The sequence below is a fragment of the Manis pentadactyla genome, chromosome Y (assembly GCF_030020395.1).
Source record: "Manis pentadactyla isolate mManPen7 chromosome Y, mManPen7.hap1, whole genome shotgun sequence".
Classification (NCBI taxonomy): domain Eukaryota; kingdom Metazoa; phylum Chordata; class Mammalia; order Pholidota; family Manidae; genus Manis; species Manis pentadactyla.
This window is the reverse complement of record NC_080039.1, coordinates 35,453,337-35,478,618: the sequence shown is the minus strand read 5'-3', so window position 1 is coordinate 35,478,618 and position 25,282 is coordinate 35,453,337. Positions and strand designations below refer to the sequence as shown.

At 44.1% G+C, this 25,282-nt stretch overlaps 1 long non-coding RNA gene across 8 annotated transcripts; it reads left to right on the top strand.

Moving 5' to 3' along the window:
* The first annotated feature begins 631 nt into the window (after positions 1-631).
* LOC130682138 (uncharacterized) lies at positions 632-24,045 on the top strand. 8 transcript variants are annotated; one of them, XR_008995412.1, is made up of 6 exons: positions 632-835; positions 14,455-14,600; positions 18,989-19,133; positions 20,933-21,044; positions 21,740-21,905; positions 22,539-24,045. It is a non-coding gene; the product is annotated as an uncharacterized LOC130682138 (long non-coding RNA). The 8 variants fall into 8 exon arrangements; XR_008995411.1 differs by having other exon boundaries at positions 20,927-21,044; XR_008995408.1 differs by adding an exon at positions 22,141-22,242 and having other exon boundaries at positions 18,989-21,044.
* Positions 24,046-25,282: the final 1,237 nt, after the last annotated feature.

Sequence of the window (25,282 nt, the reverse complement as noted above, 5' to 3'; positions counted from 1 at the left end):
GAACCACAATATCAAAATGCAATATATTTTATTATACACTATATATTTGTTATATTATATATACGACTGTACAATGTACATACATTATATATACAATTATGTGCTATATATATGTGTGTGTGCATATGTTAAACAGCTATATAGTATACATTATATATGTGTATCATGTATATTTTGTATGTGTATTATTTTATGTGTATGCAATATACTATCTATGTATACACATAGATACAATTTTAACTAGCTATGTATACACACATGCATGTATGTACATATATATGTATATGATTTTTATATGCATAAAGTAGTTATATGTATAAAGGTATATATTTTAACCAACTATATATGTATATACATGTTATATATGCAAGTCAAATGTGTCTGCATGTAATACATACCTAATTTTATATGTCTGAAGTATAACATATACGTGTGTACATAGATGCCTTTGTAGCCAGCTATATACACCCACAAAGATATATGTGCACACATATATGGCTTGTAACTGGTTGTGGTGCCCAGGACAGGGCTCAGGTGAAAGTGCAAAGGAACCGCATTGCAGAAAATTTCAGGGAGGGGCAAACAAATCCAAGTAGGTATCTTTATCACACACACACACACAGCTGGGTGGCTTCCCTGGCGAGCAGTGCTTCACGCCTAGGGCCACGCAGCGTGGCTGGGAGCTTATAGTGCCCCCGGCTCCACGAGGCGAGGACACAGGAGCCCTGGGTTTGGTGCCGGCCCGGAGCCTGCCCCACGTACCTCTTCCCGGGGCTGACATCCATCCCATCTTGTTCCCTGTCACCCAGCAAGACCCTGTGTGCGACGGCGTATGGTGAGTCCTGGGCTCCTTCTCTACTGAATTCCTGAAGCTGAGGCTGAAGGAGGGGACCCCACAGCTTGCAGTTGGTGACAGAGGGGCGGGAGGCCTAGGGGACCTGTCCCTCTCTGTGAAGCTGGCTGACGCTCACACCTCCCCTGTCTTAGAACCAACAGATGGCAGCCCCTGGAAGTTCGGCTCATCTTGGGTTTCAAAACAACATATTTTTTCCCATCCTTCTTCTGTGTGTGTGTGTGTGTGTGTGAGAAAGAGAGAAACAGGTCGAGCAGGAGAAGCACCTCCCGTTTCTGCCTGTATGGAGCTACCTAAGGAGGTGCTAATAATAACTTCGTGGCATTACTGGAATCGGAAACTCCAACCAGAAACCTTGGTGTGACGGCCACGCGTCTCTGGACTCTGGTTTTATCTACTTCCTGGAGGCTTAGCCTTTTGGCTTCTAGGCATCTGTTAACAGTTAAGTCTGGATGTAGAAACGTGGCAGCCTCTCTCTTGTGTTGCGTGGAGGGATTGGGAAACATGCTGGCCTTTCGTTGGGGATCGCATTTACTTGGGCAGTGACACTCGGGGACAGCCACCACCCACAGCTCGCACGGGGACGGCCCCCTCTGTACCCTGTGTCTACTTCTTGTGCCCCATCCCATTCACTCCCTGTACGATTTGCACCCCAACCTGGTTCTGACTCTCAGAAAGGCAAGTCGTGAACTGCTAAAATGCCTTTCTGTCGTTTGGTACAAATCGTTTGAAACAGTTGGGACCTTCAGAAGCAAAGAGGGCTTCTCTCTCTCTCTCTCTTTTTTTTTTTTTTACTGTAAACAAACCATTGGGAGGTCTCTCTCCCAGTTCCGTCCCATTTTCTATCTATTACCATGTGTGTTCTGCATTTGGTGAAATTGCAGATGGGTCATAAGGTGTGGCTGCGGTTCCGGTTTTCCAAGAAAAATAAGGGATGAAAATCTAGAGAGTTGCAGACACAGGGTTTTTTTTGCGGGTGAGGCTGGGAGCAGGGGCTGGGTGGCAGCCTCAGCCCGGATTCAGAGGGCTTACGGGGGCCAGCAGGGTCCAGAGACCAGGCCAGGGGACAAGATGCTAAAGCCAAGCACATTCTGAGACCCTGAATGGAAAGAATCTTGGAGACTTGAAGACTGAGGATTTGAGCATGTGTATGAATTCAAAGTTATTTTACGAAGTAACAGTCATTTCCAAGGTATTTCCAAGCGAGCACGTATCTTTTGTATTTTTTTGTTTTCACTGGCTTCTGAGTTCTCCTTGCGAAAGAGAGACTGCTTGTGAAACTCTAGACTTCTTAAAGTATATTATGCCTGGACAAAGGCTCCTTTGGGATGTTCACAGCTGTGTTCCTCAATGATGAACTTATTGCAGTTTCTGTAATTCTTCCAATCCTAAATAAAGTAACCAAAGGCATTGCGTCCTTAAGAATAAATCAGGGCTGCGTTTGCACTTCTGTAAGATTGCTTGTTTTTCAAACTTGGGAGAAACCTCCATGCAAGTGCCCTTTTTAAGCCACGGGTGCAATGCTTTGGCATGCAAAATGGACTGTGGAATTTCACATGCATAAATCAGGAGGGGATTTTCATTTTTTGCAGTACATCTGGAAAGCGAACATTGGTTTGGAGTAGATTTAATCTGCTGCAAATATGTTGGCCTTTAATGACAGAGGAAGGCACTGAGATGAACACGATTGCATGGTTTGAAAGAAAACCTGGCTACGGATCCCCTTCATCTCCTGAGGTTCTGTATGACCCCATAAATGTTTAACTCTTTATCAGTTTAATTCCAGCTGTTGCCAAATTATGACTCACTGCCTGTGTTTTTATGGCCCATGAGCCAAAAATGGTTTCTGTATCTTTTAATAATTTAAGAAGTTCAAAGGAAGGGTAATATTTTATGACACGATGCTTTATTGCCCACGGCCACGCTAAGTCATTGATGTATTGCCTGGGGCTGTTTGCTTCCTATAACAGCAGACGTGAATAGTTGCAGGAGATCATATGGCCTGCAACGTGGAAAATATTTACTCTCTGGCCCCCAACAAGCTTCCTGATATATATTATATATTATAAAGTCAGTTAAGCAACCACTGGATTTGGAATTCTGTCGGCTAGAGAACACATGCACGTAAATAGGATGTGGTCTGTGCTTTAGGGGTTCTTGCAAATGACTTGAGGAGACAGAACAGGTAATGGTTCCTGTATTAGATATTAGAGAGTCCCAGGTACTGGCAGCCAGGAAACCTTAAGTAAAAGAAGGTACATCTTTGAGTTAGGGAATCGTTCTGCCAGGTGGATGACTTGGGGACTCCATGTTTACAGGTCGGGATTTGGGCGAGGAATGTCGGAAGCAATGGTTTTTTGACGGGCTATCAGCATTCCAAATACCCCTTTCCTCTCCCTCGTGTGCCTCTTATCAGCCCTAAGATGCCACATCTTGCTTAAACCCATGGTCTCTCTCCTGCCCCGTGTCTTGTACAGATGGTCCATGATTCCTGACTTGCTGGGCAGTGATGGCAAGAGAAACCAAGGCAGAGGGATGTTTTCCATTGGACAAAATCTGCCAGGAGTGTATTTTCTCATTTTCTGTCTTGAGGGGAAATCTGATCAAATGTCTCAGAAGTCACTTGGTTTCCCAGAAAATGATTTCACTCCTTCACCTGTCTGCCGTGAGATCGTAATTAAGTTCTTTTGTGCAAAGCATGATAGCTGCCACTAAAATTGCCAAAAACCATTTCACGTTGTCAGACTCATGAAACCACGGTTTTTGTAGAGTTTTAATGTCTTTTGAGTACGTTTGTTTCCCTGTGGTTTAGAAAATGCCTTTTGTTTGGAAGCTGATATTTGTTCTCTGTGATGCAGAAGGGTTCCATGAAAGAGGTTAATCATTTAGGATATTAGTCATGAATTTATATTCACTGGATACAAGGCTCCAGCCTGGAATAGGTTAAAGTGTTTTGAAATCTCTTACTTGATGTCACTGAATATATATTATCTCATGTAACAAGAATATGCTGAAATTATCACTTGGCAAAGGATTTAACAACTGGAAGGAGAGAAGAAAGGAAGTCATTATATAGAAGAAAAAAGGAAAATAAATCCTTATTATCTCAAGGACTGTGCACAAAACTGTTTTTCTAATCATGGGAGGCGGCCCCCAGCCATCAGTGGTACCACGAGGCCACAGAACCAACATCGTCTCTTGCCTTAAGGTGCTGACCCTTAGAGCTTTGTCTGATGTGTGAGACCTCTGGCCAAGGGCAGGACCAAGAAAGGTTCTGGAAAGTTCTATCCATGTCCCAGCCTCTGCTTGCCTGGGGTCAGGAAGTTGCTCCAAAGATAACCTGGACCATGGTTTGAAGGAAGATGAGCCAAGAAAATGGACACGTGTGTTGGAATGGGTGCACATACAATTAAAAATATGCTTACACTATGCACCTGTGTTCCCAGAGCATAATTTCCAGCATCCCAAATGTGGCAACATCCCCAGTGTCCATGGACAGATGGATGGGTAAACAAAATGCGGTTTGTCCACACAACGGAATATTACTCGGCCATGAAAAAGGAAAGGGGTCCCGACTCAGGCTACGAAATGGATGAACCTTGATAATGTTTTTCTAAGTGACATAAGCTGGTCACAAAGGACAAGCGCTGAGGTTCCACTTACAAGAAGTCCCTAGAGTCATCAAATTCACAGGGACAGGAAGTAGATGGTGGGGGCCAGGGGCTGGGGAGGGGGGCGGGGAGGAAGTATTTAATGAGGACAAAGTCTCAGTTTGGGAAGATGGAAAGTTCTGGACATTCCCTAACCATGTGAATACACTGACTGTCCCTGAACTTTGCATTTATACATGGTTAGGATGCTCACATTTATGGTCTCTGTATTTTACCACAATTAAAAAAAACTTTTTAAAATGCCTGTGCTTTTATGGAGTCAACAGTCATGTTTGAGAGCATCTTCAGGATCTGAATTAAAAATGTCAGAATTGGTTTCTGAAGTAATGAATTAGGTAGTAGGTTAATTTTTTTTTTTTTTTTTTTGGAGCAACTGGACCGCTTGGCGTTTCCCTTATAGTTGCAGAGTTTGGGACTATTTAATTTGTTTTTGACAAAACCCCTGAGAATGCTTTCTCAAAGAGCACAGAGCAACCGTGGGGGCAGGGGAGTGTTTTATGGGAATGAGGACGGTAGGAAGAGAAGGGTTCAGGATGAGCAGGCATCCTCCCAGAGAACATGCCAGGTGAAGGAGTGAGTCTTGGCTGTGGATATGACACACCAGGCCTGTGCCTCTAGGGAAATGACCCCTTGTTTTGGCAGTTCTGGGGTTGCAGAGCCGACCAGGCCACCTCCATCCTTACTCCCAAGGGCAATGGAGAGTTTGACTAACTCTGACGACCGAGAGAAAGAGTTCCATAGAATCGCCAAGGAAGCTGAATTCGGCGAGGTGTTTTAATCCAGCTAGAAAATCCATTCTGGCACATAAACGGGCAAGGAGATATTTGGGGATGATCAGTAGCATGACATTTGTTAGGATAAATATGGGATGGGTGACTCTGCAAAAAATGTAGGTCAAGGGGAGGAAAGAAAAAGATTGAATTCATGCCCTAAAGGGGCTTGAGAAGATAGCGGTGCCAACAAGCAAGGGCTGGCTGAAATAGAGCCGTGGCAAGGGTACTCAGCCACCCATTATATAGGCGTTGACGCTGACATTTCTCAGACATTTAGTTGGTGACCTGAATTGTAGAACGGAGGTTGCTGGGGTCTTAATGGAAGACCAAATGAGGTGATACATCTACACACTGCATAGGAAGTGGAACAAAATATAAGTTTATGGAAAAGATGAGAGAACTCTTCAGAAATTGAGATTGGTGGTGTTTAACTCAGGTGTCTGTGTCCCCCGTGCAGGGGGACACTCGGGTGTCTGGAGTCATTTTGGGGTGTCCTGGAGGGGAGCTACGGGCATTTGGTGGGTAGAGACCAGAATGCTCCCCAGCACCACATGGCAATAAAATATATAAATATAGTAAAGCATATTAAATATATATTTATAATATATATAAATAATATGCATAATATCTTTGATCACACATACATATAACACATATGTATATATATGTAATAGATCTGTAAATACTTTATATAAACTATAAATAAAAAATTTAAATATAATAAAATGTATCATTAGGAATACATATATAAATGTACATATATATTAATTTAGCAGGGTGAAAAATATCCACTCACGTATTCAAACTGAAAGGTATTACTAAGTCATGAGAAAAGAAATAAATGCAAGAAAGACGACTATGATACATTGCCAGAGAAGGTCAGAATTCTTGTGACTCACCCCCTTCAGAGGTGGTTTATTTCCCCACGATTAAATGGGGGCTATCTTGTGATTTATTTGGCCCATGAAATTCAGGGACATTGAGGTCAAACTGATTCCACATCTTATTGCAAGAGGCTTGCAGCCTTCTTTCTTGTTCCTGCTTTTGGAATCCAACCAGCCTGAAAGGAAGTACAAGCCAGCCCAAATGATGGAACATAAGTAGCCTGTTGGTCCCCATCGTCCCAGATGGGCCACTAGAAGCACAGCCACCTAGTTGATCAGCAGCTCACCCAGAGGCATGAGTGAGCCCAGTTGATCCCAAATGACCAGCCCACAGGACCCTGAGCTCAACCTGGAGCTGTTGTGTTTAGGCTCTAAAACACAGGGTGTTTTGTTACACAGCAAGAACTAACTGATACAATGGCTCCCAATAACACGGACCTTCTGTTGGCAACACTGGGTGCCGTGAAACGATGGAGCAAAGCCTTCAACATTCCATGAGGTCAAGTTTTTTGCCCTGTTGAGGGAAACTTGTGAATCAACCTGAGGACAAACAAGGAGTTTTGATAGGCAAGAAGTTAGAAAGTTTATATTCTAGACCACCTTCCTCAAAACAAAGAACAAATTCTTGATGCGTTCCAGATGGAGAAGGTCCACCCCACAATGGCCCCACTATGCTTCATAAATAAAAGGAAAATAATTAGAAAAAACTGCTTGCCCTTCCAATAAGGTCTTAATATGAAGGAAGCCCAAATGTGGAAGGACTTTTTAAAAATAATTCATGAAATGTAAAAAACAATACACTCAGGAAAAACAATACACTCAGAATTCTTCCTTGTTCAGGCCATTCCCAAGGGGCAGAAAACAAGGCCCTTTATGAATTCATTAAAATCTTTGATTAATAACAAGCTTCAGTTAAAATCGTTTCCTAATGTTGGGTACAGTTTTCTTTTCTTCTTAAACCGGCTTTCTACTGTACTAGATACAATAATTTGTCTTAGAGCATCCTGATGAAAACTGGTTTGAGCTTTAAACTGTGTTTCTTTTAATTTTAATGCAGTGTTTCCCTGAGTTGTGCAGATATCAAATTCATCTTATAACTGTCTAATCAAAGAAATAACTATTTTGCTCTTTGAAAAGCTAAAGACATATTACAAAGTTTTAAAATATTCAACATTCTCAGATTCTTTTACTTTTTCTGTAGCACCATTGTTTATGAAATAATATCCTATTTTGTGATATGTACTATATTCAGTTCAAACATTTTTCTTTCCATTAAACACGACAGATTTCCTTTAAAAATAAAGGCATTAACAGTGGACAGTGTCTGAGTAAGACAATCAGGGGTCATTTAAATTTTCTTACTCTCTGGAATTTACCGAATGTTGTCTACTATCTTATTATTTTTTGATTAGAAAGTGATTTAAATTACTAGCACTGCCAAGGTCTCACTGGTCTTAGAAGGGAAGATCTGGGTTTACCTTTGGGGCAGACTCTAATTTCCATTATGCAAAAATAAATAGCTGACTTTGCCTTGGTTAAACATACGTTTTCCATGAAGCGTGTGTCTATCTCCCTCTTTTAACAAGGATGTAATGTGAAGAGATTTGGGGTGCAGGCTGAACTCTCACTCATCTTTAATGATGGTTATTTCCCTGGAGGCTCCAAATTCTTTACTATATCCTCATACACTCAGGTTTCTCTACTTCCTGGCATCATTATCTCCTAAACTCGACCATCAAGATGGTCTAGAACTGGATTTCTGTTTTCCCCCTTGAATGAGAAGAGTGTTTTAAAACAATGACCAGCGATGAATTATTTTGAAATCCAGGTCTCATTCTTGAGCTTTCTCGTGCAGCTGTCATAACAACTCCATCCTTCTTGGTAGATTCTCGGTCTTTGGCTTCAATACCGCTTCAAGGTGCTGGCGTCTCTTTCCTGATCTTCCATAAGCCACATTTCTTTGATCATCTGGACTTAGGTCTTTTGTTTTTATGGGTCAGTAGCCGCTCTCCCTGACCTAGATGCTGCAGATGAAGTAGGAATTGCAGAGATGACTTTAGCACTGCAATCTTTACATCTGTGGGCGTGTTGCAGTGGTCACTATTAGATGTGGCTGTTACCCTGTCTTGGGCTCTCAGGTCTATGCAAACACTGGTTGTGTTTAAGGTGATTTGGTGTCTCTCCGTCAGTATTAGCAGAAGTGAACGGGGAAACATTTCATCCCATTCACACAATAAGGGAATGTGTTCTTGCACATGAGCAGTAGCAGGCATGGGATGATCAGGTTCTGCCCTTGATGTTAGCTTCATCTACAGGTGACCTCGTCTCGTGGTCTTGAGACATAGACCAGATTGTTTCAATAAAGCCTGATAATGTCCTGAGCTGGCAACCAAGGAGTCTTTTCCATGTACAAGGGAACTTTTCCAAACTCCCCTCTGGGAGACCCAAGGTCGCATTTTTGTATGAAGGTGTGTTGTATGCCTCTGCTTAACCCATCCATACAGTGGAAAATGGAACCATCCATGCTTGGCTTGATACAACTGCCAGTTCACCAAAGTCCTCCTTTGGAATATAATCTCCCGAAAGGCGGAATGTACTCCCCCCCCCCAAAATATCTGGGCTCTGCTACCAATAAATAAGTGGAATTTGGATAAAGGTTGGCATCAAGTGGCATGAAGAGGTTGTTGAATCAGTAGGATATTCGTGTCCTGGAATATGTCATTATCTACCGTCCTTTGACTCAAGAGCTGTGAGTCCCCGGATACCCACATTTTCTAGGAAGTGTGAGCTTGATTCTGAAGAATCAGGAGTAAATAGAATTTTTTTTGGGGGGGTTGGGTTTTCAGCCCCTCTCCTCAGAAATCCTTTGACATCTCACAGTTTCCTTTCTTGCATAATTTGTTCACATTAGCCAGAGCATCTGGCAGAATGCTTGTGTTGGCTCATTTCAAATTGGTCTGCATCCATTACGATGGAAATTTCAGTTCATATGTGCTTGAGAAACGGTGGTTCACACTTAGGGGGGACCTTAATTGTCCATCTCCCCGAGTTATGTTTTCTTCACAGTTCTTGGATGTTGTGATCCATGTAGGTTCACTGGCAGCCCCTACCTTTTGTTCAGAACTGAAGATTGGGAAGCCGACCCAGCTCTGAAGTCAACCTTTATATGGAGAAGAAAGGACACCCAAATTTCCTTTTTTTTTTTTAAAATGAAGCACTGTGTTCTTAACAAGGGCATTGGACTGGATAGAATGATTTCTCTTTGGCCACATTTTGTACAGGCAGGGAGTATCTCTACAATTCCTTGCTTATATATAATACTACACCAACCTGATCAATACTTCACATGATCAGACAGCCTCCAAACCCTTCCATCTGTGTTTCTGTCTCAATGTTTGAGATGAAAGTATACAATGATTTAAATATTTCACGTATAAACATTCCCTGAAGGAAAAATTGGATTCTGTTGTCAGTGAAATTTTTCAGTGTACAGTATAATAATTTTAGTGCCTACATACTGAAATCTCCATTTTACTTTTCATCACGGACCGTATCGATATCTGCTACAAATGAACCTTCCAGGTATAATGTGTATGTTTTAAAAAGTAAGTTGTAAGATTGTAATTCTTTGAGGCTGTGAATCCCATTTTATAACTCTCCCAAGTTAATTAGATGCCACATTAATGAGATACTTTTGGATGAATGGATTACCTAGCATCTCCCTGTACGATTAAGCATAAGATACATGCCAGACATTATTATTATTCAACAGAGTGTAGTAATTAATACTTGTATCCTTGTACCTTACATGATGTCTTATTTTAAATGCTCATTGTTTCCTTTAAAGTTTCCCATCTAAGGTCAGAATAAACACTTTTTCTTTAAAGTTTGAATTCCCCTTCATCGTCTTTAAATAAAGTTCAATGAATATGTGTCTACATTGTCTACTCTGCTGAGCTGTAAATTTGCAACCTGTTTTCTTGCCCGTGCATTCGGACCCTTGGGGGACTATATTATGATGATACATAAATCTATATCCCAAACTTTGCAATGTATTCCTAGCTTCTTTACAGTAGAAACTCCTTTTGCTGAAAGCAAAAACATTTTTTGTTTTAAATCTCAAATGAAAGCATCTAGCACTTCTACTCGAGAGAAAAAACAAAACAAAACTGTGGAGCAACTCACACCCTTTTAGTGTTGGGACAATTCATCTTTGATTCGTTTCCCAGCAATATGGTGGCCATATTTTCTCAACCAAACTCAGCCCACACACCAGGAGGGTGGAAGACACAGGGAGAAAGGGACGCGGCAGCTAGGAAACTCACATTGCAGCTATTGTGCTGGAACTGGCCATTTCCAGGTCCTAGACTCTCCAGGTACCCATGACTTCTTGTCTGGGGAGTGGAGATCTGTCCTTCTGCTTTCTACTGTTTGTTTAAGGCTGGCATGAGTTAGATTTGTTCAATAAATACAAGAGTATGAGCTTTCCATTTCTTCCTTCAATTATACTTTGAATAGGGGCTGGTCCAAGGAATCCTGGTCACATGCCTCCCAAATTTGCTGCCTGTCTGTCTTCTTCTTGAGGAGGAGTGCGTCTGAGAGAAGCGTGGACGCTCGTGGACTATCACCCTCTCTTCCTGGCCCTGGGGTTAGAAGACATTTCATGAACTGAGGTTGCTGGTGAACCTGGTAGGGCGCACCTTCTATTTGAGGGCAGAGCCATGATTGTAAGTGGACCCAGAGAGCTTAGAACTAAGCTAATGTGCTTCAATGTGGAGAGGACTCTGATGCAGACAGGAGATGTCCACAGCTCGGTCCCCAGTAGCGGTAAGAACCTGCCCGCACCCTCACGGTACGTACTTGTTGGGAGCATGTTGATAAAAGAGAGAAACTAGAATGTTTGTGGAGTCTCCCATTAGTGGTCAGAGATGGAGTCGTTTGTTTATTAACTGTAATACGTTTCTGCTTTTCTATTGTACTCCTTTTCTGCTTTTCAGGCTATCGTATCATTTTTCCACCTGACACCATCACTATTTCGCTAACTTACTCAGATTTATGATGCCATGAAAAACAAGATGAGCAATTCATGCAAATACATCCGGAAAGTCGGTTGTGACGGGTTTGATGTGTCTGTTGGTTTTTTTCTTGACTGTTGTTTTTTTCTCCAGGGGGAACATGAAAGGCTGGGAGAGGCACGGCCCCAGGCTGTTCCCCACAATGGCCTTACTCAGATCCTTACCACCCACCTGGCCCGCAGATGCCACACAGGCTCCATCCGACCCACACCCCTTCCATGGGCACGACTGCCCTTGGGTTCCTGCTTCCTGGGGCCTCCTGGTCGCTAGTCACCCAGCGCCTGTGAGCACATGCCTGCCAGGCTTCCCTCACCCCTCCTCACCTTGCTGTGCCCAGCTTTCTGCCTCATCCAAACACGACTTTTGTAGCCATATACAAAGTTCCTAATGATGAAGTCTCCCTGAAGTTAGCATGACTGATTAGGGTGGCTTCCTTAAAAAGGAATTGACATGCAGAACAATTTCAAATGTCAATAAAATGGTAAAATTTATTTTAGTTCAGATCTAAGGCATGGGCCATCATTACTCAAGAAAGAAAAGTCTCTCTTTCCATCAACAGTGTCAAATGAAACTCTGCCTTTCAACCCAGCCACCCACATCACTAGGACGCATTCTGCGAGTTGAAGTCCGTCTCAGAGTCACCTTCCAAGAGAGCTCCACCATCCTTGACCTCCAGACTATACCTGTCTCCCCAGTGCATCTTGTGCAGCATGCCACACACAGGATCGGGACCCTACCTCCAATGTCCCTACATCCTGATGTCCCCTATGTGAAGTTCAGGCTCTGGGTTACAAGTTCCTGCCACCCTCAGCTTAAATCAGGACCCTCCCCTCCGTCTTCATAGGACACCTGTCAGCACCTAAGTGTGGGTCCAAAATCATGTATTCCTTTAACATTCACTCACATCTTCCCTCTTTGCCTCTAAGATGGTTTTCCTCCGTTCCCCCCATCTTTCTCCCTTGTCAAACTTTGTGAAAACCCCACTTTCTCTAAACCATATCTGAGTGACCCTTTCTACATAGGTACCTCCTCCGCTCTGAAGTCATAGAACATGTACCAAGCGTAGGTTGATACTGAAATCTTTGTTATTAGTTCTATGAAAATGTCTACATTTGACCTCAGTTTTAAGTCGCTGTTACAAATTGTTGAATGAAAGTGATGTATTTAACGATAGAGAGTATTTACTGCTCAAAACAGAGGTGCCTTAGTGAAGTGTCAGAAGACAGACATTATGGAAGCTTCCATCAGGTCAAGAAAAAGAACTTTGCCAGCTACCCAGAAGGTGCCTCCATGCACCGCCTTCCAATCTGCCTAAAAATATAAAATCGGCTGTTGGTAGAAACATGGTAAATGTCCAACTCCACTCCAAATGCATGAGGGAGTTTCCTGGTGGTGTGTGATGGTGACAGGCTGGAAATATTTCGGCAGGTATTTCTAAAGAGGATTTGGAGGAGATGCCTGTCTTCCCACATGAAGAGCCTTCCCAACATTTCATAATGAGTGAAGACATCTTCCATGCAGTGCCCATGGTATTGTCGGCTTTAAGTTTCTAGGTAGAGTAAGACACTTTGAGTGGCTTGTATGTCAACACATTATCCTAAAAAAAAAATCTTAAGCAAAGCCTTAGTAATAGAAAATGCATTATTTTGCACAAGTATTCAATTAACACACTGAGCATTGATTCAGAACAAAGAGACCAGTAGAAGGACAATTTTCCAGATGCTGTCTAATTTGGGCAAAACTTCTTCAACATCATTGGATTTCAGCAGATCCATAGATTTAAGATGATGAAAACTTGTAAGGGTAATAAGAACCATCCATCCTTGTAGACATAATGATTCGTGATAGGTTAAATATGACATTTGGTATATATAAGATATCCAATATGTAAGGCATAGTAACATAATTAATAGCAAAATACCCACGGCCCCACTTGAAAATTGCATCATTAACAACATCTTGCATTTATCTGCCTTCTCTGTGTCCCATGCCTTTTTTCTACCTGACATTAGCTACCACCCTGAGTGTATAGATTATCATTTCCTTGCTTTTATAATTGCAGAAACATAAAACTGAATAAGTCTAAACCCATATATGGATTTGTTTATATGCAGACGTATGATATTAAACTAGACGTTTTCTATTCGTATAGTATATATACTTTGACTTGGAATGAAAAATGGTCTCATATCATAGAAACCTTATAAAATCATACCTTATAAATCCGACTTACTTTTTCACTCACTGTTCTGTTAACGTCTGTGTTTCCTATTGTAGCCTGTGTCTGTATTTCATTCATCTTAGGTTTTATTTTTTTCCCTGAGACAAACACGCTATTGAGTGAGTGGACCACAATATATTTCTACATTTTCCTGTTGACGGATACTTGGATCCCTTCCCGGGTTGGCTGTTGCTGACAGAGATGGTACGAACGCTCAGTGACGTGTGATCGAGTGCACGCTTGAATCGGTTTCCCCTAGACTATTCACCCAGGACAGCAATTCTTGAGACGTGGCGATGCGATTAGAACTGATAAATGATGCCAAACAGTTTTCCAAAGAAGTTGTATTAATTTTTAAATTTACCTATGCCGATGTCCTTATTGACACTTTCTCTGTAGATCCACATTCTCCCCAAGGCCTGACATTTTCAGAATGTTTAAACGTTGCTCATCCTATGGAAATAACGATGTTCATTGTGTCGTGTTCTTGCGTGATGTTTCCTTGAACAAAGTCGTCATCATTTGGAGTGTTTTTGGGGGTGTATGTATATGCCTCTTGAGGGAAATGCTTCTCCATGGATTTCAGCAAGGTTTCAAATGGGTTGTATCTTTGATACATTGGATATCCTAGATTTGCATCATCTGAATCCTTTCTTCAAGAGATTTTGTTCAAAGCGATTCCTCCAGAGCAGCCCTTCCCCTTTTCATTCCCTTTATGGGCTTCTTGATAAACAGACGTTTTCAACTCTGAAACTTGGCGTTTTGTTCCATGGTGAATGTTTTCATGGCCTCTTAAAGGAATCTGTCTGGTCTCCCAGGAGAGAAAGATATTTTTCTATATTGTCTTCCAGAAGTGTAACTTTGATCCACTTGGAATTGTGTGTGTGTGTTCATGTGGTTTTCATTTTTTCCATATGGAAGGCCAATCCCTCCTTAGTTACTGACTGAGCAGTAACCTCTCCTCCTGTGCATTACAGCGCATGCTGACCCACCCGTGTCCAGTTCCGGGGCTTGCGTCTGTTTGTCTGGGGTCTTCATCTCACCGCTGGACCCGAGTGGACCTACAGGAGGCAGGCCAGGTGCTCCCAGGAGCGTCCATATGAAGGATGGCACGTGTTGGTGAGTAAGTATCGTGGCTCCCTTACCCCACAGCTAGCATGGCTTGGGGGCATGTTCAACACCCTGTCCGAGCTCTCAGCAGGACTGGACCCCAGTTGTCCTGGTGGTGACCTGCTTGATAAACACCCGATCTTTGGCCTCCCTCCTTCCCCATGTCACTTCCCCACTCCCTCTTGTGCTCTGTCCCCAAATAACCTCCTGCCTAGAGTTCTTGGATCAAGGTCTGTTTGAGGAAACTCAGTCTCATACACATCATCCACCCATCTGTCTACTATATCTAACTGTTGTGTTATCTGTCTATCTATTTATCTCTCTCTCTCTCTCTCTATCTATCTAATATACCTATCATCTACCTATCTCTATCACCTATCCATTTATCTATCTCTGTTATCTATCACCTATCTATCTATCTATCTATCTATCTATCATCTATCTATCTATCTATCTATCTATCTATCTATCTATCATCTATCTATCTATCTATCTATCTATCTATCTATCTATCTATCTATCTATCTCTCTATCTAATATACCTATCATCTACCTATCTCTATCACCTATCCATTTATCTATCTCTGTTATCTATCATCTATCTATCTATCTATCTATCTATCTATCTATCTATCTATCTATCATCTATCTATCATCTATCATCAGTTATCTATATATTGACTTATCTAGCAATCATCCACCCATCTAGCAATCATCCATCCATCTATCACTTATCTATTGATCTATCAATAAAGTTTTGTCACATTTCCCAGTGACCCCATGGACATAACAGTGTGACGCTGAGCAGCCATCCGTTTGCAGTGGAGGGTGCAATGTAGGACGCATGAGCAAAGAGTTTTCCACTAAACATTGAGTTTACATGATCTGCCTGCATCTATCTATTTGATCTGTCATGGCTAATGGCTGCCTTCTCTGTATTTTTTCTACCTACCATCCCTGCAATGACATAAAGAAAAGGGTCATATTGGAAAGACAGGATTCAGTAGCTATTTGTCATTAAGGAATAATTTTCATTTGCTGTTTCCCGGTACCTGTGGCTTACCTGGCTCGCAATCTGCTTAATTCATGTTCAGGACTCAGACACTCTGAGTTTCCCAGATACCCAAAGTTTCTTCCAAAAAAGATTCACATATACTGTGGGTTCATTGCTGTTGGGTTTGGTTATTTGGACCTGCGTCTAAGGCGCCGGCTTCTGGTGGCTGCCAGCGATCCTTAGCTCACCGCTGCTCGGCCCCCGTCTCTGCCTCCACTGTCACGGGCCTTCGCCCGTGTGCCTGTGTTCGGATGTATTTCCCACTTCCTGTGAGGACATCAGTCCTGCTGGGTCAGGACCCACCCTAATGACCTCTTGTCGGCTTATTCCTGGATTTCCAGATACAGGCACCTTCACAAATCCTGAGGCTTAGAGCTTCAACCTATTTTGTGGGGGAAAAATTCATCCCATAAAAGTATGAGAAACAAAACAACAGCCGTGACACTAAAATAGGTTGATAGGAGATGGAAGACCTTGACATCGGAGTCCACGGGGCTCACCCCAATGTGCAGAATGTGCACCCTAAATTCGGTTCCTGAGTGTCTAGAACATACCTGTTGTATACAAATCCAATGAGTGCATGGAGCTTAAACCTGCTCCTGGAGAGCCAGTGCCTCCTAGAACGAGAACAAGGCGCGTGTACACCCACATTCTTCTTGCTCTCCTGACCTGCTGCTGTCCTTAGATCTTGATGACAGGAAAGGCAAGTTTGTGGGCTCCCAGATCAGAGACAGACCGGAGCAAACCTGGGGATGTCAGGGGCTTTCCAGGGAGAGATGGAAAATGAGCGTCTTGGCAAAAGGCTGATGAAATACGTCTAAAGGAAAAAAAAAAAACATGCTTAGAAGGACATGGAATTGATTAAGGAGTCATCTTTACTCCATTTCTGAGGGGTTCCACAGCGTCCAGGCTAACTTGCCATATAATCTCAAATTTAAGGAGCTCTCGGGGGGCTCCATCAATTTCTCCTGGCAGGCGTCACACAGAACACTTGGAAGGTGACCTGCTGACTGTTGACTGCTGGCAGGGGCGAAGGTCTGGGCATGGATGGTGAGCATGGAGGGGAGAACGTGGGCATCGGAGGCTGCAGTTGAACACCTGGGTCAGCTCGGGGGGGCATAACAAAAGCCACTGGCTGGGAGGTTTAAATAGTAGATGTTTATTTCTCATAAGTCTGGAGGCTGGACGTCTGCGATCGAAGCACTGGGTTGATTTCATGCAAGGGTTTGCTTCCTGGATAATAGATGGAAACCTCACTTGTCTTCACATAGCTTTTCCTCTTTGCAGAGAGAGAGAGAGAGAGAGAGAGAGGCAGAGACACAGAGAGAAACAGAGAGAGACAGCGCAAGCCCTGGTGTCTTTTCATCTCATAAGGACACCAGTCTGTCCAGACTGGGCTTCAACTTTATGACATCATTTAACCATCGTTATCCCCCCAAAAGTTGCCTCTCCAGATCCATTCACACCTGGAGTTAGGGCTTCAATGCGTACATTTTGGGGGACACACAACTGAGTCCATAATAACTTCTCAACCCAGGCTGGTGACTGGCTGTGGTGGGCAAGGCAGGTAGGAATGAGGCGAACTTTCAGGAATCTCTGAGTCAAAAAGCGTAGGAAGGAGCGGCCCGGGGTGGATGGAATCGACCACTGGTGTGCGGCCCGGGGAGCCCGTGGCCAGGTGTTGTCAGATGCCCAAGAGGACGTTTGGAATCAGAGCAGAAGTGGAAGTCAGGAGGCTGTAGACACCAGTGGGAGAGGCACTCGTGGGGATCTGCTTTTCCCCCAAATGGTTCTGCCCACTGTCTGGTTCTCCAAGATACTGGTAGGGGTGCTGAGAAGGCAGACACAGAAGAAGGAGGGAAGGAGAGAGACACAGAGAAAGTCTTATGTCCAAAAAGATTGGAAAATGCAAGGTGGGTCTTGCCACCAAATTTAAAATGTTAGTAGGACTTCCGACTATGTGTGGAGGATGTGGAGTTGCTGCCGCTTCTCCTGCAGGGACACCTCAGGTCCGAAAGCCAGTTAAGAGATGCTGCAAGAGTGGACGTGGGCAGGGCCAGGGTGCTGGCTGGCTCCTCTGATGCTGAGACGGAAGGTGGGAAAGGACCGGAAAGGACAGCAGGCTCTAGGAGGGCAGCATGGCAGTGAGCGGGGCTGGGAAGAGGCCTCCCCTCGGGGCAGGGTCCAGACCAGCTCGCAGCCCTCCTCGGCGCCCGGTCTTGCCACAGCAAGGTCACCAGGTTTTGAGGTCCGTCTCTAGTGGCTCCTGGACATCTCCTGAGATGCTGCCTTCTGCTGACTTGCTGCAGCCTGGCGGGCTGCAGGTCCACCCGTCTGCCCAGGTCACAGGGCTCTTGGGGTTCACTGTGAGGGTCCCAGACCCCTTGTACAGCATGCCCACATCTTGGGTCCCCCCCTGGGAGCCTGGGCAAGCCCTGATCTCTCGCATCCATGACCAATCTAACTGCTGCACCCTGACCATCCTGAGCACCTGCGTGCATCTGTGCCATCCTCTCCCTGGGCCCGGTGAGGCACGGCACTCCCTAGGGGGAGAGGAGAGGCCCAGTGGGGATAGAGGTGTCCCCAGTACCCCTAATGGGTATTTTGTGTACCAGTGTGTGGATTTGTGTCTTAAAGACCACGCACTGGGAGGCTTAAGCCGCAGGAATCATCGTCCCCCAGCTCTGGAGACCAGACGTCTAAGCTCCTTGAGGGGCGGTGCTCCCTCCACAGGCTCCAGGGGAGGCTCCTTCCTGCCTCTTCCAGCTTCTTGGGGTTCCAGCAGCCTTGGGCATGTGGCCACATCCTTCCCGTCCGCGCCTCCACCTCTGTCTCCATATGCTTTCTCCTCTGTGTCTGTCTCTGTCTTCTTTTGTCTCTTATGCAAACACCTGTCATTGCATTTAGGACCACCCCAATCCAGGAGGACCTCATCTCAGACCTTTAGTCCCACCTGCAAAGACAGTTTCCAAATGAGGCCCCATTCTGAGGTTGCACGGATGTGATACGGACCTACCTGTTCCAACCCAAATGCAGTATGGAAAAGTAGAAACAGGCAAATACTAAACACAGTATTAAGAGGAGCCTGTTCATAGCAAGTTTCTTCTCTGCACAGAGACTTTTCTGAAAATCTGTGGGTTGTAGCATATAAAATGCCTAACTGAGATACACGCTGGTAGAAACGGTAGCTCTCATCTCTATACACAAAACATGAGTTACTTTTAAGTGTAATTTTGCAGAGAGAAGGGCTTTTCTCTGAAGCGTCTTGATAAGCGGATGGAACATAGGAATCACGTAAATGCTAGTGTTTTACATCTTGTCCGTGTGCTGTTATTGCTCATGTGCAGTCTCTGCTGTTGGACATGTGTTCAAGAGAACAAGCCGGGGGCCTAGGAATGGCCCTGCTCCTAGGATGCTCAGACGAGGAATTTACTCTGTGACCCAGGGAGTTACTGCTAAATCTGTGGATAAAATCGCCGTGGCATCATGATGGTAAGATTATTCTTCAGAAAGATGAACCGGAAAGTTTGTCCTGGAAGGGACGCCTGCACATGGAATTCCCCTTGAAGCACGAGGGACTATAACGGGCTCTCTCTTCAAGCCTCCTGAGACTGTTTAAAGAAAAATCCAGGAAAGCGTTTGCTTAATTTAAAACAAGACAGGCAGAGCTTGGAGGGAACTCAGAAGCATCTTTTGCACAATCAGCTTTCTTGCACTTGTGGAAGGCTGAGGAAGGCCTTGATTATCTGAGGTCTTCCCCAGATCAGATCTGAGAAAAACAGGTCCCTGAATGTTTACCAGGAAACTTGGTTTAATGAGGCTTTTATTGCATATCTGGAAGGTGTTTTCAGGTGCCCAGAGCCTTTAGAAGGGATGTCTGAGCCCAGAATGAGGGGCCACTCCCTGGCTGTGCTCTCTGGAGACATCAGGCGTTTGCATTATCCTGGGTATAGTTAATCGTGCTCTGCGGATTTTTTTACTCTTCTTGTCTTTTTCAAATTTACCTGCTGCATAGAATTCTCTCACAGGGTTTAGTCATAGAAATCTAGGAAGCAGAGGATTCTGAGATGTCCTAAGGAGATATTTGACCACTTACAACCGCAGCCGTTTTCTGGGATACAATCTTTAGATGGAGACCCTTTATTCTCATTTCTGTTTCCATTTATAGGGCATCTCCAGATTATGCTAAGCACCCCATTCATCACTAAACCAAGAATGTACTTCTATCACATTTCCACTCCACGTGGTTTGACTATTATTTGTGCCCACCCGGCCACCCCTGACCCTGGTATGGACACAGCCAGGATGGACACACTGCGAGTACCTCATGACCTAGAGATGCCCTTTTAAAACGAGTCTGTTTATGTGGTTATTAAACATAACATCGGGTCAAGCATTTACGTTATTGTGCATGTTGGAAATGCAGAACAAGATAACCAACTGTTATCTGAAAAGAAAACCTACCTCATGTCTGGAAGCTCAGAGGCTTGTGTCCTGCCAAACGTGTCATTGGGGCAGATAAACATAAAGCTGACCATGTTGTAGATGTCTGTTGTCACACTTTGGCCACAGATCAGAAAACACACCACGGCAGAGGGTCGAGTACTTGCCAGGATTGCTTCAAAGCACCAATTACACCATGGTTCGCCGTTGGCTTTCAAAGAGGTCACTCAACAAGCAACATGTTTTATTGGGAAGAGACAGAACCAGGGGACTTGGGGAGGGCAGGATAGAAGGACATTAGTACAATGTGCTGGGTTTTAAGGAAGGAAGTGTTTTAGCCCTAAATTTTACAAAGTACCGCCCTAAGCCGGCATCTCCCTTCTACCGTGAGATGCATTTGGGAGCTCATGAATATGTCTGAATTCTTTAGACTCTTGTCTCAAAAGAGCAGCAGGGATGGCGTGATAAGATCCCAGAGAGGAAAGCCAGGCTGGATTACAGAAGACGTGTGTGGAAAAATGCTTCCTAGCTCTTTACACTGTGGGGGTTTGAGGGGTGTTTCTGAGAAGGAGCTATTTTCTTTCTCCTTGACAGTAAATTATGGAAAGCAGATGTAGCAAATGTCCACCTACCAGAAAAGCCTATGCGAGGGGGAGTGACTCAGTTTCTCCACTGGGACACTGGTAGGAAGCGTGGCATTTTTGCAAAAGACACACAGGTGCACGCTGACTTCTGTGTGTGGTTTCTGAAAGATGGGGATGGGTGCCAGCAATATGCCTTGGCCGTCCAGACCCTCAGCGGGGGAGGCTGGGCACACATCTTGGCTATTTCTCTTGCTTGAGCCCTAGGTGCCAGCCTACTGGCGTCTCCTTCACCCCAAGGCTGTTGGAGTGAAGCCAGAGTTGGACCCATAATCTTAACCACTGTAAACCACAAGAGAGAGACCCCCACCTGGATCAGGTAAGGGTCCCCACTGTGCATATTTGTGGCTGAGTGCCACCTGGGCAGCACCAAGAGAGGACAGAGACCCTGACATCGACACCGCCCCCCACCTCTGATTTACCGCTTGGCTGTTTACCTGCACCCTGTCTCCTGTGCATGTGAGACAACACGGGTTCCTTTAACCGTCTGATTCAGTGTGGCTTTTAAAAGCTATCTTTAAGGGCTTATTTCCCCCACATATTTCCTTTGGCAAAGTTCAGCACTGATAGGGAATACAACAGTGCTTCAAACACATCCTGACGTTAGCCAGAACTTTGCGATGGAACAGCGTCTGGGAGGCGGTTACCCTGCCTCCCACCCCAAATCCTTTAGGGGATCTAAAGCTTAGTACAAACCCACCCCTGCTTTCATTTCCTCCTCTTCTGGTCGAGAGGTTTATTAGTCCATTAATATTGACCCACTTGTACAACGATGAGGACAGATAATCTTCACTGATCTGGGTGTGTGTCTACTTGGAGTCTCAAAGCTGTAAAGCCCAGTCCCTGCAGGACTGACGCATGGGTGTGATTTATTTTTTCAAGAGTCGTCTTAAAAGAAACAGTGTGGGCAAACCGGCCGTCCTGAAAGCGTGCGTGAGTGAATAAGAATGGGCGAAGCTTTTGCTCTCCAGGGACCACTGGGTATATTGGGTTTTCTTGTCTGTTGCTGTTCAGAGTATGGCTCAGGCGGTGTTCCTCCCAGAGACCCCACATCAGCTCGCCCTGGTATGAATGGCATCTGGTAGGACGCTGGACAGCTGAGGTTATGGGCCAGGAATGGACATCAGTACTGTCATGAGGCTGGTTCCTTCTGATGTGCAAATTCTGGAGAAGCTACAGGGTGAGTATCGTAAAGGAGGGACGTGAGCAAATCCATGATGGCTGTGGTGCCGGGAGTCCCGGCCGGGCCTGCCTCCTGTTTGGGATAAATTGCAGCCCATTTCATGAAAACCAAGGCACCCTACCCACGTGCTGTTGTTCCCATCGCCACTGGGAAGTCGCCCCTTCACTGAGTTGGGAAAACATAGTCTTGGGGAAACTACTCAGTATTCGGAGCAGAAAATGTGTCTCTAGAGGGATCCTAATTCTTCACCAAGGCAAGAAGAGCCGTGTGACCCGTAACATCACATGTTCCTCTTGACTGTGTCCCACACATGTAGTGATATCTGAAGACTGAAGTAAGTTCTCACATGTTCTCATAAAACACCTGGGGGGAACGACCGCAAAGGAGAGAATTTTCAGGTGCTCTGTCCCCATAACCACAAATAGAGATGCGTTGTTTCCTCTACACCCATTTCCTGTTCTTTCCGTTTTCCTGATTGTTTTTAGTATGTCCCCCTGCAAACACACACGCAAAGGCCCCATTCCTTAAAAGTGACCTGGCTGTGCCCACAGCAAATAGCAGGCAAGACACCGTCTTTTTGTTGTTGTTTACTTTTAAATGATTAGTATTATTTCACATATTTCCTCCCAGACTCCGGTTGTGCAACTCCGTGCACCCTGGGGCTCTTCCTCGGTGTGAGGGAAAGGTCCTTTGAAGTGTGTCTACACAAAACGGACGCCTAAGCGTTGGACTCAGCCTCATGTGCCACAGAAGCCCGTTTCTTGAATGTGTTCCTTGACCTGGACTTGAAAACCATTCCATCGACATTTCTGATAAAACCCTTTTATCACAGTTGGGGCTGAGATCTGATGCCCCGACATGCTGCATGGCATGCATCTGGTCACCTGGGACTACGTGTCCAGCTCGCTGTGCAAAATAAAAGCAACCAGACTCTGTAAAGATGTGTTTGTAACGGATTGCATGATTCCTTAAATGTCAGTCATGTTCTGATGTCTGTCTATTCTCCTTTCTGTGGGGTTATGTACTTGTATCTAAGAATAGCATTTCAGGGTGCACGTTGGTATCCTACATTGGAGTCCCTTAACAAAGATAGCTCTGCGATTCCCACATTCTCTCTATGCTCTGTTTTATTCCCCATTCACGAGAACCTGTGCTGTCTGGAAATGCATGCGTTGTTACCTAAAAATGGCCATGCATGTTCTCTCTAAAGCACCAGGATTTTAGGGGAGACCTGTCAGATGCAGGGACGTGGGGCCTGCACACTTTTTCTTGGTGGTCCCCTCTGTCCACTCTGTGAGAGTCACACCTCTGTAAAGATCAGCTCTTCAAAGCTTTTGTTTAAGTAGAAAGAACCAACAGGAAAGAAATTCTTCAGCATCCACTCACCAGCAATCTCATTTCCTGTTTCTTTCCAGTATTTTGATGAACACAGTTTGTTTTTGTCCTGCAAAACCGTTTTTAATGCAAAGCTTTGAAGAGTCGCTGAAACAATACGTGTTACTATTTTCTCCGTAACTGACTCGGTAGGTTTCTGCCGTAAACTTGCATCTTTCCTTTTTATAGTTCTAATAGTAGTTTGCTGAGGAGGAAGTGAGCCCAAGTCTAGGAATTACAGTAAAGGTACAAACTGTTTCTGAGATGAACAAAAGTGCTTTAGACGAGAAAGCATGGTATTCCTTGCAGAGGAAACAGTCCTGATTAGTGTGGAGTGTGCTGGAGCTAAGAACAGGAACGGTAAACTCAATATTGGTGACTGTCTATTTGAGTATTTCAGTAATAACATGATTTTCAAATATGCTTTGTTAAGACACATAAGATGGAGTTGTTTCTATTGTTCATAGATATGAATCTTTCAGGACGTCATGAGCTTCTCTGAATCTCAGCTTCTGTCTACTTCAAAAACAGGGACGGGCTGTATCTATTCATCTATTACACTTGTATTATTCTGTTTGGTCCACTGAAGAGAGGTTTCCAGTCCAAATGACTTTATTAAGCTTGCCATGTAGCAACCAGCTTTTTAAAATTTCACGCTCATCTTCCTCTTTCAAAAACAATGATTTTTTTCTTGTGATCTAATCACTAAAGTCAGAAGACATCAGAAATAAATGTGTAAACACAAAGTTCCAAATAAAAGATTCATTCCAACCCATAGTCCTATGGCTTTTTTATTTTATGAAAACATTGCCTTGGATTATGTGAAATCATTTCTGTTTTTCTTGGAAAATGGAAATGGTCAAGACTGGCCATTGAGAGTGAGCGAAATGTACTGAAATATTTCACTTTTGCCAAACTCAAAGCATTTTTTTTGTGTGTGAAGAACTATTTATTTCAAGTTCTCTTAAAATGTTCTACCAAGTGTATTTTATCCAAATGTTTTCACATTCATAAGGAACTCCTCAAAATATTGTTTGTAATATGTATATAAGTCACTATGTTGTAACACTTTAAACTTACACAGTGTTGTGTGTCCATCACATAACAACACCATCGATAGACCAGACTCTGGAAGGAGTTGGAAGAAATTGTCTCTTGACCAGATTATTTCTAGATTATTCCTTTGTATGCCTGCATGGTTAAGGAAATTGGGGAACTTCCCGTTACATCAAAATGTGTGCTTGCTATTTTGCTCACTATTCCCCCAATTCTGACATGCGGCATCTCCATAATTCCATGATTTCTGGGTATCCACTGTCCCAGCCAGATGCCCAGGCATGAAACGGGGAGGTCATACGTATCTGCCTATGAAGAGGCGGTGATGCGTCCGGTCTGTCTGTCTCCACAAAGTTGTTTGGTACAATCTTCAGAGTTGAGTCTTCTTACATTTTGCCATTTCTCCTCTCCAAAAACACTGGAGTGATTTCCCATTGCGTAAAGTGTGGGGGGTTCCATAGCACTTCAGAAGAGAAGGCACCCCCGGGCCAGGGTTTCTGCCCTCCACACACAAACGAGAAAGGCAGTCTAGGGAAAGCTCTCTTGGCTGATAACAAGATTATCTCTTGAGATTTCCTCGTGCTCACTGCACAGTCCTGATGGATCCTAGCCCTGTGCCTTCTTCTATGTTCTCAGCCACACCCCATCAACTCTGTCAGAAGGGGGAGGCCATGTTCAAAGTGATGTTTATGAAAAAGAAGCATCACATGGCATAGCATGGATTTCTTTCCTCTTAAGGACATTCATTTTTCTCACTTTTAATTTTCTTTGTATGAAACATGGTCATGGGACAGAGAAGAGTCCGAAACCAGATGTCACCTGACTCAATTCACCCCCCACAATGTAATTTAAAAAATGAACAATAAAGGGTATATGCTATGGTCTGAATGATTGTGTTCCTCCAAATTCCTATGTTGAAATTCTTCTCCCCATGGTGGTGGTCT